This window comes from Filicampus tigris, chromosome 17, assembly GCF_054856515.1.
Source record: "Filicampus tigris isolate MCC_2025a chromosome 17, RoL_Ftig_1.0, whole genome shotgun sequence".
NCBI lineage: Eukaryota > Metazoa > Chordata > Actinopteri > Syngnathiformes > Syngnathidae > Filicampus > Filicampus tigris.
In genome coordinates this window covers 2,058,143-2,074,679 of record NC_141233.1, presented here as the reverse complement: position 1 = coordinate 2,074,679, position 16,537 = coordinate 2,058,143, and the positions used below count along the sequence as shown (strand labels likewise).

Genomic DNA, 16,537 nt, shown 5'->3' with positions numbered 1-16,537 from the left:
GCTATGTCTGACGTCACATGCTGCGTGGAGGAGTATAGGCTGTGCTGTCAAGCCTGTGTCAGTCTGATGAAGATTGGCATGCAGGTAAGCTGTCATTCATTTGCGATGTCAGTGCTTGTGAGGGTTTTACATTTCAGCGGGCCTTTCCCCCTTTCCCCCCCTTCTGTACAAAAGGCAGGACATTGTTCATGGAGTCAGACAGGCAGCTAGGCCGGAATGAGAGAGGGAGGGAGAGAGGGAGGAAGAGAAAGAGGGAGGGGGGGGGGGTGAGTAGAGTAGAGGAGGGGAGGGAAAAAAAAGAGGGAAAAGGAGGGAACACGTATTCTTGTGTTGGACGGACAGACCAGGGGATTTTTTTTTTCTCCGTTTGGATTGAAATGTGCCGGCGATTTTTGCGGCGAATGCACGTCCGATGCATTTTCGACGGTTTTTGTTGTTGTTTGCGCAAAATGATAGGCTGTAGGTACTCGGACCTTGTTTGTTTTCAACGCAATTGTCGCTAAACAATTAAACAGTGGAAGTGATTGTTTGCAAACGAGGAATTGCTGTGCAGTTGAACCTTTTGTGTCATCACCGCGTTTGATGATGTGTGGTTGATCTATTACATTTCAAAATAATGTCAATTTTCAAACGAAACGCTTAAGTAACATTGGACTAATGCACGGACGCTTTTGTCACTGGAATACTTGCGATAGTTTATATAAAAAATACACCAGTGATAATAGCTAACAGTACTCAACTCATATAGATACGTATCCTACGTATTATATTGTGGAATGTTCAACAATATTAATTTCCCCCCAAAACAAACAGTCGTTTGCACTCGAAACTCAAGAAATAACATGCAATTGCTGTAGATTTTTGCATAATTTCTTGGCTGTTACTTAACTGAGTTGTACCTTTGTAAATGTGTGCCAAATAAATGTCTTCTGTTTACAGTTTTTGATATTGGAACATAGTGTGATTTGTAAGAAGAGAAAGGAGCCAAATGTGTGTGTGTGTGTATTTAAATAATAGATTGTGCAAGTTTAAACTGAATAAGGATTTGCCCCTCAATGTAAAGCCTAATATTGAAATCAACTACTCTTTAAGGATGAATATTTACTAATATTTAATCCGCCAGACTAAAAATACCTTCTTTGGAGCGTGTTACTATACAGTATATTCCCCAAAACGGTTTTGATTTCACCATGGCTTGGATACTCATCATTGCTATCTTATCTGCCATATTTGACTGACTTGAACGAGCACAAGCCTGTAGACTACTTTCAAGACATGAACACTGGTTATCATTCCGAATGTTCTTGCATGTGAAAGTTCACAAGTCTAACATTGACTGTGACCTGCTCGTCGTTTTAACTAAATTCTAGTTGAATGTTTTTTTTTCTGTATTGTTAGCTTTGAAGCATGGCCACCCTATGCTATGTTGACGTCCAATAGATGACTAGCATACACTCAACCATATCATTAGCTAGACATAACTGCCTAAAAGTTAAGTTAAATGAAACGGAAACAGAAAACATATCTAAGATGTTTTAATATATTTTTATTCAGTGGTACAATGGCAAGGTGCAACGCAACAATGACAACAATGGCTCTTCACAGTGGATATTGGAATCACAGCCTTTTTTTTTTTTTTTTTTACAATAGCTTACTTAGTATGCCCTAGCCATTTATAGACTAATCATGTGCTTCCCTGAGAAATCTGAATTACGATTTAGACCACTTAACTCCCACCGTCAGACACATCTCACATGTGCAGGGTTCTGTGGAAGAAGTCACTGTTGCTATTCCTATGTTTTTCTTAGCTGAAATAAAAGTCTGTCCTGTGTAAGAGTTCAAAGGAATCATCACCCATGGCAATATTTGTTCTGTTGTGATGTGGTACCAGTTAGGAACAATACCAATTGAGTGTTTTTAAACCACGCTGAGATCTTAATTGCTGATTTGTGTCATTGGACATGCAGCCCGCAAGTATTCTGCCACTATTTACATATTTCTGTGCACATAATACAAAATGAGGAGCAACACTTTTCTGCAGTTGGAGCAGGAGAAAATTGCTAGTAGGGCTACCACTATCGAATACTCTTAGAATTGATTATATTGTAGGGCTGCAACTAACCATTATTTTAACAGTCAATTAATTTGTCGGCTATTTCGTTGATTAATTGATGAATCGGATAAACATGTTTCCATTTCCATCACTTGGAACTGGACATCCTTCAAATTGACAGTGTACAAACAAATTAATTTTGATTCAGTTATTGGTTTGGTCTGTAACATGTCAGGAAATAGGCAAAAATTCTGATAATTGTTTTCGAAAGTCAACGTAATTGTTTTATTTGGATTCAACACAAAGATAATCAGTCCACTTTCATGGAGGACTACAGAAATCGATATTTACTGCAAATTCAGAGCATTTGGGCAATTTTAAATTCCAAGAAGACAGATACCTCAACAATTCAATAGATAATTATCGCTCAATTTGATAATTAGGTAGTTGTCGTTTGTTTTATTAATCGTTGCACGCACCTCTCATCGATTAATCAAATAACAGGATTTTTTATTTTTCATGAAAGTGTATTACAATACCATTTCCCTCTGATTACTTTTTATCAACCAATTATTGTTTTTTATTTGATACTTAAAGAGGAAGTCAACCCCAAAATTTACTTTACAATAATATGCTCAATGCAGCCCCACTGGTCTAAACACTGCTATTCTGATTAATTAATATTACATTTGTGGAGCATGAGCTAAGCAGCAAAATCCATCTGTTTTTAGCCATCTCATTTAGTCACTTTCTGTTGACTGAAAATGACATGAAAGTCGCTCAGGGCTCAGGTCACAACCAATCACAGACATCGCATTAAGTTTTCAAAATTGGACACACGTGTTTTTAATAATACCTTTTGAGAGGCTGCGTCAGAGGATTTAAACAGTTTTAAGTTAAACGATGACTCTGAACAATTACTCGATTGTTAAAATAGTTGTCGATTCATTTGGACAGCTGTAATTCTAGTAATGTGTTTTGCTCACATAAACTGAAGGTAACCACAACATACAGTATGCTACAGAGCAGAAATGTTGTTTACAAACACCTCAAAACAATACAAATGTAATTATATATATATATATATATATGTGTGTATATATATATATATATATATATATATATATATATATATATATATATATATATATATATATATATATATATATATATTTTTTTTTTTTTTTCAAATTTATCAAATGTTTTGTGTTGTACATCTGACATTGCATGCTTTATTTTTAGCGGTCAGACGGTGTGAGATGTGAATTTCCTTTTGTAAAAGAGGCTGGAAAAAAAGAGGATGTTTGGAATTATTCATAAGCCTTTGGTCTGCTCGGTATCCTCGGCAGAGTGCGTTGAGTCCTCATGCAGGCCCGTGAGGGATGTGATGTGTTTGGTTTGATTATATTCAATAGTGCAGCAAACCTTTAGTCAATTGTGTTGGTTTGCATGTTTTTGGCCCTGTCGGGGCTCTGGCAGTTCATGCCCACTGAGCCCGCTCGCTCGGTCTCAATTGCTTTCAAGAGGAGGCAGAGGCCTCTTTTTGCCGTCAGAGAAGCTCCGCTTCAAGACAGACTGCATGCTTGCCCTTTGCTTATTTCGCAGGCAGCGTTGCATTGGCATGATGTGAAGTAAGCCACCGGGGAGCAAGGTCGGAGAGAGATGGATTGGCTTCATTTATGCTCGGGGCAGATCAGCTGCCATTTACTGTGAGGACGTGGTGATGTCATGAAAATACACGGTGTTTAGGCTGTTTTATATCTTTTTAATGAATATACACTCCCCCTCAAAACAACTGAAATACTGATGGCCAATTTCTGAATTTTTGTTGAAACTAAAAGCATTTGCATGTAAGAATCATGGATGCCAAACTCAAATGTTTTTAAGTCTCAAATAAAGGAGGGTAAATTATTATTCTAATATTTTTATTGCGTCTTCAAAATGTCCTGCTAAGAGCAGCGCATTTTTGCATTTGGAAAATCTCCTATTGCCCTGTCTGATCACATGTATCAATCAATTGGCCTTTGTCGTGTTCTCAAACTTATAAAAATGCTCATACTAGGATTGTGCAATTAATCAAAATTCAATAAAAATTACGATTATTACACTCCACGATTGCAAAATTGACATAATCATACATACATAGTACATGCATTCATATCCAACACACTATGTTTGTTTACACAAGAAAATCATACCTAACTTTGTGCATCTCACATTTTTTTTATTAAAAAAAAACCCAACTAATTTGACAAATTTAGTTTGGTCCAAAAGGAACTTGCATAGTGTTTCAAAGAAATGTATTTATCGTTATATTTTATCGTTTAAACATTTCCTTGTTTCATACCCCAAAAATAAACGATCATTTGAATAATCGTGATTTCAGTTATTACCAAAATAATCATGATTAATATTTTTCATGATCGAGCAGCCCTAGGTCATACCTTATACGCTTGATTGGGGTCCATACAAAGTGAAAACCTCAGCATGGGAGAAGTCATTTAAAGGTTTTAGACATTAGGTAAGGATTTTAGCAGCAGCAGGAACCATTCCCACAATAATGCAACAGAATAGTAGTCCAATAATTTCTCTGCAAACAGTGGGGGACGCGCAACACACACACACATACACACACACGCACACACGCACGCACGCACGCACACACCGTAAGCATGACTGAAAATGTGCACTATACGCACTCTAATGTCCTCTATATCCACCATGTTGGAAGAAGTTCTTTTGATGTCATTATTTTTGTAGTTAAAAACAGTTATTTCTAGACAACTGTAGTTATTATTCAAGGATCAAGCGCAAAATCAAATTAGCAACAGCTTATTATATATTCTGCATTTAAAGACGCTGAACCTCATTGTGCTTTTGGTTCTTATCTCTAGTGGAATGTAGATAATCCAAATAAATGAAGAGCGCTTCACACGGAGAAATATGAAGCCTGGCAGTAAATCCTGAATTTATTATATTTGAGAATCCTGGTTATAGCCGAAGTGGGTGAGGTTTAAAGTATTTGATTTCAATTCAACAGCAGATCATTGCTTAGGAAACCTTGGCAAGCAGAGCCTTACACTGAATTTGTGCTTTCCTCTAATATTAATAAATAGTATGGATGTAATGATTCACTTAAGCTCAAATTCGATTCAATTTTCAGTTCCCGATTTCGATTCGATTTTTTAAAATCTGTTTTTTAAAAAAAATGAATTTCTCATTTTAAAACCAAAATATGTTTTTATTTTAACATCTGAATGGCAATTTTAATATCGCAATATCACGATATTGCCAATATTGTGATAGCTCTAATTTTGACTGTTTAACGACATTTTTGTCTGATCTTTTGTTTTGCCTGTGCCAGAACTAAACATGAAAATAAATAAATGGGCAATAGATTTGACTGTTATCATTACTTTTGTGATCAACATTTTAAAAATCGATTCTTTGATTTTTGTTTTTTTACACCGATGCATATTTTAAGCAGTTTAAATCGATTTTAAATTGATTTTGACGGACCGTTAAATTGTTTAATTATTACATCCCTAATGCCAACTTCGATGATGCAATTTTTTGTCAAAATGATGTAAGCATCTTGACCACTTGCCCTGAGCAGTTACCTTCTCTATTGCGTAGATGTCGATGTACTAGGAGACAAAATAAACAACAACGTCGTAAAGTGATTATAAAAATACATTCATTTATTGAATTTCTAACTTCTGTTGACTGTGATAACTTTGCAGTAAAAGTAACAGCGGAGGAACAACAGAGATCCTGATTCATTAATTTTTTTCATTGATGCATATTTTAAGCAATTTAAATAGATTTTAAATCAATTTTTAATTGCTCATTACATCCCTAATAAATAGCTATTCCATATGAAATGGTCTGAAATCTTACTACGGTTACAGTGACCAAATTTCTTGCCATTATGATGTGGTGAAAAGATATCCATCTTTTCAACAATCCATGCACTTGAAGCATGTGATTTTCTTTTTCAAATAAAACTATAACTCAATTCCATTTTCTCACATAGGAAATTGGAAAATAGCAAAACAAAAACAGTGGTCAGAATCATTTGTAGAGAAAAAGAAAAACTGTTGTTTGTTTACAATTTCAATATCAATGCCTGAGTAAATTGCTCTAAAAGCATGGCACCAACACACTGTCCTCATTCAAGTGGTGAAAAAAGTGCTTGCTATCACATGCAAATACAATAAATGCATGTATGAAAATGCTAACCACTAGCGCGCTGAACTAGTCTACTCTGTTTAACTGTTATATGATATAGAGGTTCCATCAGGATAATGACTTTTAACTGCGGCGGACGCATATCATTAACACCTTTCTTCACGTTGTTAGCTGCCAGCGCTATTGCTAATCGCGTTGTGCTACCCCGCACGTGCTGCACGGAATACAAAAACGGAGGCAGCGACAAAGCAGTTGAGACAAAAACCAATCCGGCGATACCAAGTACAATAAGTATTCCCACCTATGGACCTCTGTCAAATGGAAATTCCATCACCCGGAAAAAAAACATATGCATTAAATTTTCTGCTACTATATTACATTAACGATCGATTCCTTACAATGGAAATTCCGGTATCCGGAACTCGGAAGCCATACCGAAGCCCGCAGTAGCGCAAACTCAAGCACTTCCTGTTCGATACTACGGAAAAATCCAAAACGGCGACATGTAAGTTAATTCTTTGGCATGAGTTTTACTGAAATTGCGAAAGATTTCAAATGTATTCATTTACATTTTCGTCTGTAGATCATGGCATCCAAACGAAGAAGAACGGTAATGACCGTGGAAGAGAGAGTGAAATCCATCCGATTAAGCGAAGCGGGATACAAAGTAAAAAACATTCAGGAGACACTTGGAGTCGGAAAAACTCAAATCTACGAGACTTTGAAAAACAAGGAATCGATTCTGGCTCAGTACTATGGGCATAGATGACTTAGAAGCGTCCCGCGGCTGGCTTCAAAAATTCGTTGCACGACGACAGCTGAGTAATGCTGTCTTGTGTGGAGGGAGGGGAGGTAAAGTTAGAGAAAGTGAGTGAGTGGAAAAAAAGCTACCAGGTCTCATTGACGGATATTCAGCAAATGATATTCATAACTGTGACGAGAACGGATTATTTTTCAGAACTCTTCCATCTCGTTCGTACGTGAGTAAATGTGATTCAGCAAAGAATGGTAAACTTGCCAAGGACCGGATTACCGCTTGCGAGTTCAATGACTGTTGAAAAGCGACCAAACGTCCATTGGTCATTGGAAAATAAGCAAACCCACGGTGCTTTACAAAAGACTATTAAACAACACATGAAAGTGACATATGAAGCCGCCGGCAAAGCTTGGATCACTTCAGATATCTTTCTGAAGTGGTTGAATCAGCTATATAACAAGGTGGTCATCCAAAACCGAAAGATCTTATTGTTTATCGATAATTGTGGAGCCCACCACCCAGCAGCCTTATCAAACAGAAAGATCATTTTCTTCCCACCAAACACAACCTCTCACTTACAGCCGATAATTTTCTTCCCACAAAACACAACCTCTCGCTTACAGCCGATGGATGCTGGAATCACCCAGAATGTCAAGCTGCATTATATCGTAAGTGCATGCTGAGAAGTATTTTGCTGAACATGGACGATTGTAACAAAGCAAGTGAACTCGTGAAATGAATCACAGTGACGGATGCCATTCAGTGGATGGAACTTGCTTGGATGAAATTAGAATCTTCCACCATTGGTAAATGCTTTTCCAAGTGTGGATTTTCACACACAAACGCCATCACTGACAATGCTGAGGGGGAAGATTTTGATGAGACTGATCTCGTTCCACTGTGTCAGATCATACCTGGCCTGACAAACCGGGATCTTCTCAATGTGGACTGTGATTTGGCTGTCACCAAAGATTACACAGCAGAATATATCAATGAATCACTTGAGCAAACGATCGAGTCTGAGGAAGATGATGATGTGCCCGGTTCAACTCCTGATGTAAAGCCACCATCCAGCAAGGAAGCTATGGCGATGGCATCAAACATGTTTTTGTATGCCCAAGAATCACCAGACATCAGTGATGATCAATGGGACAGTTACCTGCAATTAGCAACGATTTATTATTAGCAATTGGGAATTAGCAATGATACGCAGACACACCTTTTCATACAGCAAAGAATGAAGCCAACACAACTCAAAATACTCATTTTTTCCCAAGTCTGAGAAAAAACAACGTTAAAATACAGTACATTTTACTGTAGTTAAGTACAGTACAGTACAGTACTGTACTGCAATGGTGTTAGTGTTTTTTCACCAGTATTTGTTGGACCATGTTTGTTATACTGTACTGTATTTTGTTCATATGCAGTTTTTGTTTCATAAACATTTTTGGGACAATAAAATTTGTGCATTATATTGCTTGTGTTGTTACACGTGTATTTTGTTCACATACTTCCACGTTCATACAGGACATGTACTGTAGTTGTTTCCCACTTAAGGAAATTCTGTTATAAGGAAAGATTGGACCGGGGTGCCCATTACGTCGATCGCGATCGACCGGTCGATCGCAAAGGCATCGTGGGTAGATCAACAGCCTATCATCTGTCCTCACTACTGTATTGCTACGTTCACACCAACTGCGGGGAGCGTTTCTGGCGGTGCGTTTCAATTGGAGTCAATGTAGTTCGGCGGGCGGTTGCATGCGGGGTGGCGTGCATGATGCGTTTGAAACGGTGGGACACGGAGCAAAGCACGGAAAATCCGCCCATATGCTCCATTCGGCGCGTAGAAAACAAGTAAACGTTTTTTTCCATTTCGCCTCGCGGCAGCCAATCGGCATCGGTCATACTACATCACACACAGCCACACGGCGTCCTATTCACTCAGCGGCTTTTTTTTTTTTTTTCCACAGTTCTTGAACTTTGCCAAGACACCAATATTGTTAGCATTAGCATAGTGTGCAAAAAAGTTGACTTGTTTTATACGCGCCGAATGAAGCGAATGGGCGGATTGTTGTTGCTGCAAGTCTGCTTGAGCCTGGCTATCAGCAGCTACCAAGCAACGCAGAGCCGCAACATAAGGATGAAAGAGCCTAGCCTATTAATCGAAATTTAATTGTGGTTTCGGTTTTGGCGTCTCTAAATCTTTAAAACCTTCTAAGTAGAGAAGAAAAATTATTAATGTGCAGAATGGTATGGTGTGTTTGCAAATTCCCAACATTGTGAAGTAACCTGAATGCACCATGTTGTTTGTGTAGCAAGGGTGTAACATACACAGTATGTGATTCTTCCATCCCTGAGCCTGCTTTAAGCTGTTTTTGACACCCCAGTTAGTTTGCTGTAAAACTAAAAAGACAACAAAAATAATTACATGCGTTTTATATTTAAATACTATGCTCGCTTCATTTTGAAAACATTGCTAATGCTAAAGTCAATGTAAAATCCCACTGACATGCTAACGGCAAGATAGCATTGATTTAAGGAGTGATATTCCTTCAAATAGCAAATATTCACACACAAACGGTGTGTCGACACTAGGGGTGGGCGATATGGGCAAAAAAAAACCATCTCAATATTAAAAAAAAAAAACTAACGATAATTTGACGATATTCTACAAACAAATATTTTAAATCTGCACTTGCTTCACAGACCAATTGTTGATAGACGGCGTTTATGAACATCTCTTTTAAATTGCTAAATACAGCTTCTGCAAAACATAATGATATTCTACGACAATATTTAACAATAAAAAACTAAAAATGATGTATTGATTTGCAATGATTTTTGGGAATACTGTATTTATGTCATTCAAATGTCTCTGCTGTTATTCCATAATGATGTGACATTCTGAGCTGCAGTAAGTACTGGTGGTACCACTGCCAACTACTAGAGCAATCAGGAGAAAAGGGTGTTAACTACAGCAATCAGAATGGGAAAATAAATGTATTTGATATGTGACGTGTGACCAAGTGTCACTCAGCGAGAGAAAAAAAAGGCGTCTTCATGACAGCACCCGTTCTTACATATTGGCCACTGTATTCGGAACAAAGTTGAATAACAAAGCTGCAACTTACCAAAAAGTGCATTTTCCCACTCAATCATCACTGTGATATGCAGACTTTATTAATGTTTGGCTGTATGCTGGCGTCACACTAATAAGCCGCCGTAGTTTGCGCAACATGCCTCAGGAATACAGGCTAGTTATGAATGATGCGGAATAAAAGCATATAAACTGAATGTTAACCGAACATCCAGGCTGTCACGTTTGACTTGCTCGTTAAAGTATTAGCCGTGTGTGTGAGTGTGTGTGTGTGTGTGTGCGTGTGTGTGTGTGTGTGCGTTTGTGTTTGTTGGCTCAACTCGGCGACTGTTTTCTGAGTGTGTGTGTGTTTACTAAGCTTTTGTTTAGCATGCTTGCGCAGTCGCCAAGTTTTCTTCGTAATCCATATGGCCCGTGGTTGAACAGAATTGCTCTTCCCGGTGGCCGATTTGTCACATCGAACAATGTTATTTGCACCGAAGTCAGTTTTGTCAAGCTGAAACCATTTACAGGCTACGGACGACGTGGATTTGCGCCTTGCTATTATTCCCCGCTGGACACTCCATACTTGAAACGAAGCGGCTGCAGTGACAGAGTCACGTGACTGGGTCCTGCCCGCTGATTTGGCGAATGATTATCACTTCCTCCTCCTCTGCTGTCAATGCACCCCGATTCGCCGAATGAGGATTTCAGCATTTCCTCATACTTTGCGGCCATCGACTGACTCGTTATGCCTTTTGAGGCAGTATTAATACTCGATAATGTAAAATTACACATCGTGAAAGCAAGATTGACGATGATATTGATGACGATATATATCGCCCACCTCTAGTCGATGCATTCACACAAGTAACATAAGACGACTCAAAGGCACAAATTCTTTCCAATCTCTGAAAAATGAGTTACCTTCATAGAGTTCAATCGCAACTTTCTTCTTATTTCAAGTGTGTATCCATCCATGCACGGCACCACACTGCCCCTAAGAGGCCAATGCGCGTGTAAAGCAATATTTCTTTGTATTGATTGTTTTTCACTGCACGTTGAATGGCATGAGGCTTTGATAATACAGTACTTTTCAGTAGTTGCATTTTAGTAGTTCAATAAATGCTAAGTTTTCAAATCAATGAATTGTTTCATTAATCGTGATTATTATTATTTGCATAATGGTCCAGCCCAAGACCCAAACGTTACCCAAATACAGCAGAGGATAAAGAATTGTCATCACCGTTCCAATACTTTTGGTGGGGAATGGATGTGTGTATTGGCTATGTGTTTTCAGCTTCTTTCACCTCAGCTCTTCCTAAATTCAAATGAAAATGTGTGCAATTTCAGTACTTTGTTCCATTTGCATGCTCATTTTTCTTCTACTTTAACCTCCGTGTTTGATTACTGCAGGCACAGTGGTATCCGTTTCTCATCACTGCAGAACTGTTTCCAGCAGGGTCTCTGTTGTTCCTCCGCTGTTACTTTTATTGCAAAGTTAACACAGTCAACAGAAGTTAGAAACTCATTAAATGAATGTCTTTTTATAATCACTTTACGACGGTGTTGTTTATTTTGTCTCCTGGTACAAAGACATCTACGCAATAGTTATTTGTAGATGAGTTGCAGCAAAAAAGTTAACTGCTCAGGGCAAGTGACAGGGTGCTTTCATCATTTTGGCAAAAAATTGCATCATTAAAATTGTCACTGAAGGTAAACATTAGGGATGTAACAATTAATCGAAAATGTATTTTAAAATCGATTTAAACTGCTTAAAATATGCATCAATGTAAAAAATAAAATAATCGATTTTTGACAAAAAGTAAGTAACAAAAGTAATGATAAAAGTAAAATCTATTGCACATTTATTTATTTTCATGTTTAGTTCTGGCACTAGCAAAACAAAAGATCAGACAAAAATGTCGTTAAACAGTCAAAATTAGAGATGTCACAATATCGTGATATTGCGATATTAAAATTGCCATGATATATCGTCATCGTCATGTCACGATATTAATAGCAGCAAATCTGTTTAAAAGCCCAAGTTGCTTTCCATCTGTGCTGTTCCAGCACTCTCTGGTGGTTAGTTTACAGAGCTGGGCAGTCCGACCCTCCGGCCCGGCCGGGTGCCCATTTTTGGGGCGGAGTGGTGGGGGGTAACACATTTTAAAAAAATAGCTGGACTAAGCATGGCCGGAAGTGGATTTTAGTCCGGCCCACTAATCGGCCCTCATGCGTGTGACGTGCTCGTGAGGCGGCCAAATTTCATCTCAGCCTACTCTGTGAAAGGCTTCTTTTTAGGCTTCTTTCAAAACAAATTATGTCCGGGAGGAAAATCAAGCTGCGCGCAGCACTCAAGTATGACACTGGCACATCATGCACTTCCCTACTTCCGGAAATACGCCGTAGCAAACCTGTTGTGTAGTGGTTTGCTGGCATGCTTTTATTTTGAAGGCAGGGAAGTGTGAAGGAAGGGAGTGTGGTAAAAATAGGTAACTTGTTGCTTGCAGACTTGTCGTCTGTTGGACAAATAATTACACAATACGACAAAAGCAACATCATGGCTCGCAATGGAAGTAAATACACGCAGCTGGGTTGTTGTGTCTTTCACAACTTGATAACTTGGAAAAGTCTCGGAGCTCAGCTTCTTTTTATTGCGTGGACGGCATTCATTCACAGACGAGTTGAATCACTGATAACACTTGAAATGATATCATTCCGCGCACGTCGCGGTGCACTGAGGAAATCCCAGGGCGAATAACTACGCCTGGAAAAGTAGGTCCATACACTACTTGGGTAAGTTAGTACGTGAGTAAGTGGCGCGTTTGAAGCGTGTCCGCAGCGGGTTTGAATAGTAAGTTAGCCAGCTAATTGTCTTTAAATAAACCTCTTCCGTTAGTATCTCTCCCGCGGGGGCATCGTGCATGTTTTTTTGGGGGGTCGTAGGTCGGAACGGGGCTGGGGCCGCCAATGTTTGTGAATATGGAAGGGAGGGTACCCAGGTCAAGGATGGAGGGTCGCGGCCGGATGGGCAAAAAAGGGTCAAGTGCCCAGCTCTGTTATTTTATTAGTGTAGTTGAATTTGATGTATGACTGGCCAAGCCTATTTCTTTGTGAATGCTGTTATGTACAAAAACAGAATATTGTGATGTTTTTTTTGAATATGAGCTCTTATTTTTACAATATCGTGAGATTTCATACAGTATCGTAAGCATTTTATATATCGCCAACCATCTCCACAATATCGGGATGATTATCGTATCCTGAAGTTCATATTATGATATCAAAGAGGCCGATAACTGATATTTGAAGCTGATATTCATTTGTAGAAAAAAGGGTTAAAATAGTATTAAAATTTTGAAAAATAAAAACTCCAGCACTTGACTTAGTTTAAAGGCCTTTAAGCACCTGTATATTAAAAAACTTTTGTGATTTACAACATTTTAAAGCTTTTTTAGATCTTAGAAAATAGACAACTTGGTTTTACAAGTCTAACAAAAAGTGTCGGGAGCTCCCAGGCTTAGATGCATGTCTTCTACTTCACTGAAAACAAACATCTCATTAAAGTTTACTATTGTAAATATTTTTCGAAAAATCACTATAACTGAAATGTCTATCTTTCACACATCTTTGTTTTAAAGTTCAAAAACAGAAAAGTGCATCCTCAACGCAGCTACTAGCCAGAAAAATAATCTCATCAACACTGTGTCTTCTCTCCATTGCTTTTTGTGGGTGTTCTGACTTTCTGTGGAAGCAGAAAAAGTGACACTTTTTGCTTTAAATGCATGTGACCGGACTGTCACTTACAGTACTTTGCCGTTAATTTTTGCACCATGTACAGCACTACTTTGTATGGAGCGGTGGTTGTTTTAAAGTGCTCTATAAATAAAGTTTAGCTCGAGCTTAGCTTTTCATGACGTGGGTTACACACAGACACGCATTCACTCACTTCTTACTTTTATCAACATTTGCCTATCAGCAACTTAACTGTTCTTCGGAGCCATGTCGTTCACAAAGTTTCTGCATTGTGACAATGACGGAGCGGTTAGCTTCAAGGCAAGACCGTGTGGCAAGCAGAACTGCCCCTTGTGTTTATAAGACATAGAAGGGCTCATAGTAATGTTACAAGTGGTTGTCAGTTATAGTAGACTGACATTTATTAACATTTCCTCAAAGTCTGTTTAACAGCTTGAATTTCTCGTGTGCCGTGCTACTCAAGTAGAGAGTGCTGTGCGGTGGTGCTCTAGCGAAAGAGACACAGGCAGCTGATTGGCTGTTACCCAGTGCACAAGCAACCAATGGTGCTCCAATCTGCTTTGGAGGCAGGGCTAGTTGCGCAGCACAGAGAGAGCGAGAGAGAGAGAACCATGCCGCAGCAAGCTGCAATAAAGCAGCTTTTAATTTATCTGCCTTAAAATGGAAAAAAAAAAAAAGCAGATGCGATAATCGCCAAAATGCCAAATATCGGCCCAGCCGATAATTGGTCCATCACTAATCCCTAGTCGAATTTATTAGTTTATTTTCAAGCTGTTTTTTTTTTTTTTTTTATTTACAAAAAGTTAATGTTTGTAACAAGGACACAATTCAGATGTAAAAATAAAAACATATTTTGGTTTTAAAATGAGCCTTCATTTTGTTAAAAAAAAGATCAAATTGAAATCGAGTGAATCGTTATAGAATTAATGTACGACACAAACACAAGAACACCTCTAATGTCAACACTTAAAATTGGTTTTATCCACATAAACGACTGGCACCCTTTTTGTTGCTTTATTTTTCTTTAAGTGACTGTAATTCTCTATATGTTCGGAACTCCAGTTTCCGCCTAGGTTATGTCTGCAAGGATGTATAGTAGCTCAACTTCCCGTCACTGACATAATGTTGTTTATCTTTAGCCAAATTCGTTGAGGCTGAAACAAGAGTAGCCCTGCAGTAGTGTGCTCAATTTTGCCTCTAAGCTTTTGACGTTTCAATAAATCAACAAGTCAAATGTGTAGTCTACCATAGGGCTGCTCGATAAAAATATTAATCACGATTATTCAAACAATTATTTATTTTTTTGCTACAAAACAAGAACATATAAAAAATATTAAGACAAAATTCTTTGAAACGCTATAATTAAGTTCGTTTTGCACCCAACAACATTTATTAGATTTTTTTTTTTTTTAAATTTAAAGTGCAAATCTATAAATTAAAGTATGGGTTCCTTGTATAAAGTATAGATATAAAGTTGTACAAAGTTAACTTGCTATGCACTTATAAATTGTCAAAGTAGTAAACTGCTTGGAGTAAAATGCCAATTTTGAACAGAATAACAGACATGCTATTCATCTATACATTTAGACCTTTGTCTGGAGCCTTTTTTATTTTGTTTTTAAAGTAATATTTACTCATAGTAAACAACGTTCAAGTAATTTGCTTCTGATAAATTATAAATTTAATATGCTGATTGGGTCAAACTAATTTAAATGTTGACGTACATACTACATACATACTAGTACGTAATCTATATAATACTCCTAAATTACAGTAAGCCATATATAAACTGTATCACAATATAATGACCAATGATATGTTTGCAAATTGCAATTGAAGCAATTTGAAACAAAAATGAACACAAAAAAAAATTGACTTCATATTATAGACTACACAAGAAATTTTAGTTAAGTCACAGTAATAATGTCTTTGTACTTTGTACTTTGACGACATGGTTTCTATTTTTGTGCTAATAAAAGTAGTGTATATTTGCATAAGATATGTTATTTGAAATAAATCCCTCGTGCCGATTGCGAAGTGGAGTCTGTGCCCTAAACATTTGGAAGCCTTGTCCGCCGGGCATTAGATTCTGTTACCTTTTTGTGTCTCACCGATGTTGATGGGTGGGAGTTACAGTGTTTCTACGACTGAGATTTGCGCTGCAGACGATGCCAAATCTAACTCTTGTGTTTTCTTGCTTTGGTGTATCACAACATCATCGTAAACCAAAGGATGGTTGAATAGATTCGTTACGTTGCTGGTGGATGCAGCGACAACTTGCACTTTATACGTCATTGGCTGCCGTCTTCCACGGCAAACCCAAAATGTAACCAAATATGCGTTTTTGCCTTGCCTTGCTTTTTTACAAGTCGTTCCTGTTGACTTGTCTTGTCGGTCTTGTGCCATTTTTAGGTCTGTTACTCTGTTAAAATGTTGAGTAGGAATCGTGCGCAGTGTGACTTGCGGTGCGGTTTGGCTGGCTGGCTGGCTCGCTAGCTAGCTAGCTAGCTTGGAGAGGGCGGCGCAGCGGAGTAACTCGCGTGCGCATGCCTCAAACCAATTTAAAATTAGTACAGTGTTAATAATCGTTTGTTTATGATTATGCCAATTTTGTAATCATGGAGTGTAATAATCAAAATTGTCATTGAATTTCGATTAATTGCACAGCCCTAGTCTACCACTCATTTCAATAAGTTTGAGA

At 38.1% G+C, this 16,537-nt stretch overlaps 1 protein-coding gene across 2 annotated transcripts in view; it reads left to right on the top strand.

Moving 5' to 3' along the window:
- LOC147132826 (homeobox protein PKNOX2-like) overlaps positions 1-16,537 on the top strand; it is a 135,481-nt gene continuing 118,944 nt past the window's right edge. For both annotated transcript variants that reach the window (XM_086012615.1, XM_086012617.1), the window contains exon 1: positions 1-84. The gene's annotated coding sequence lies outside the window, so the exon portion shown is untranslated. The remainder of the gene's footprint in view (positions 85-16,537) is intronic.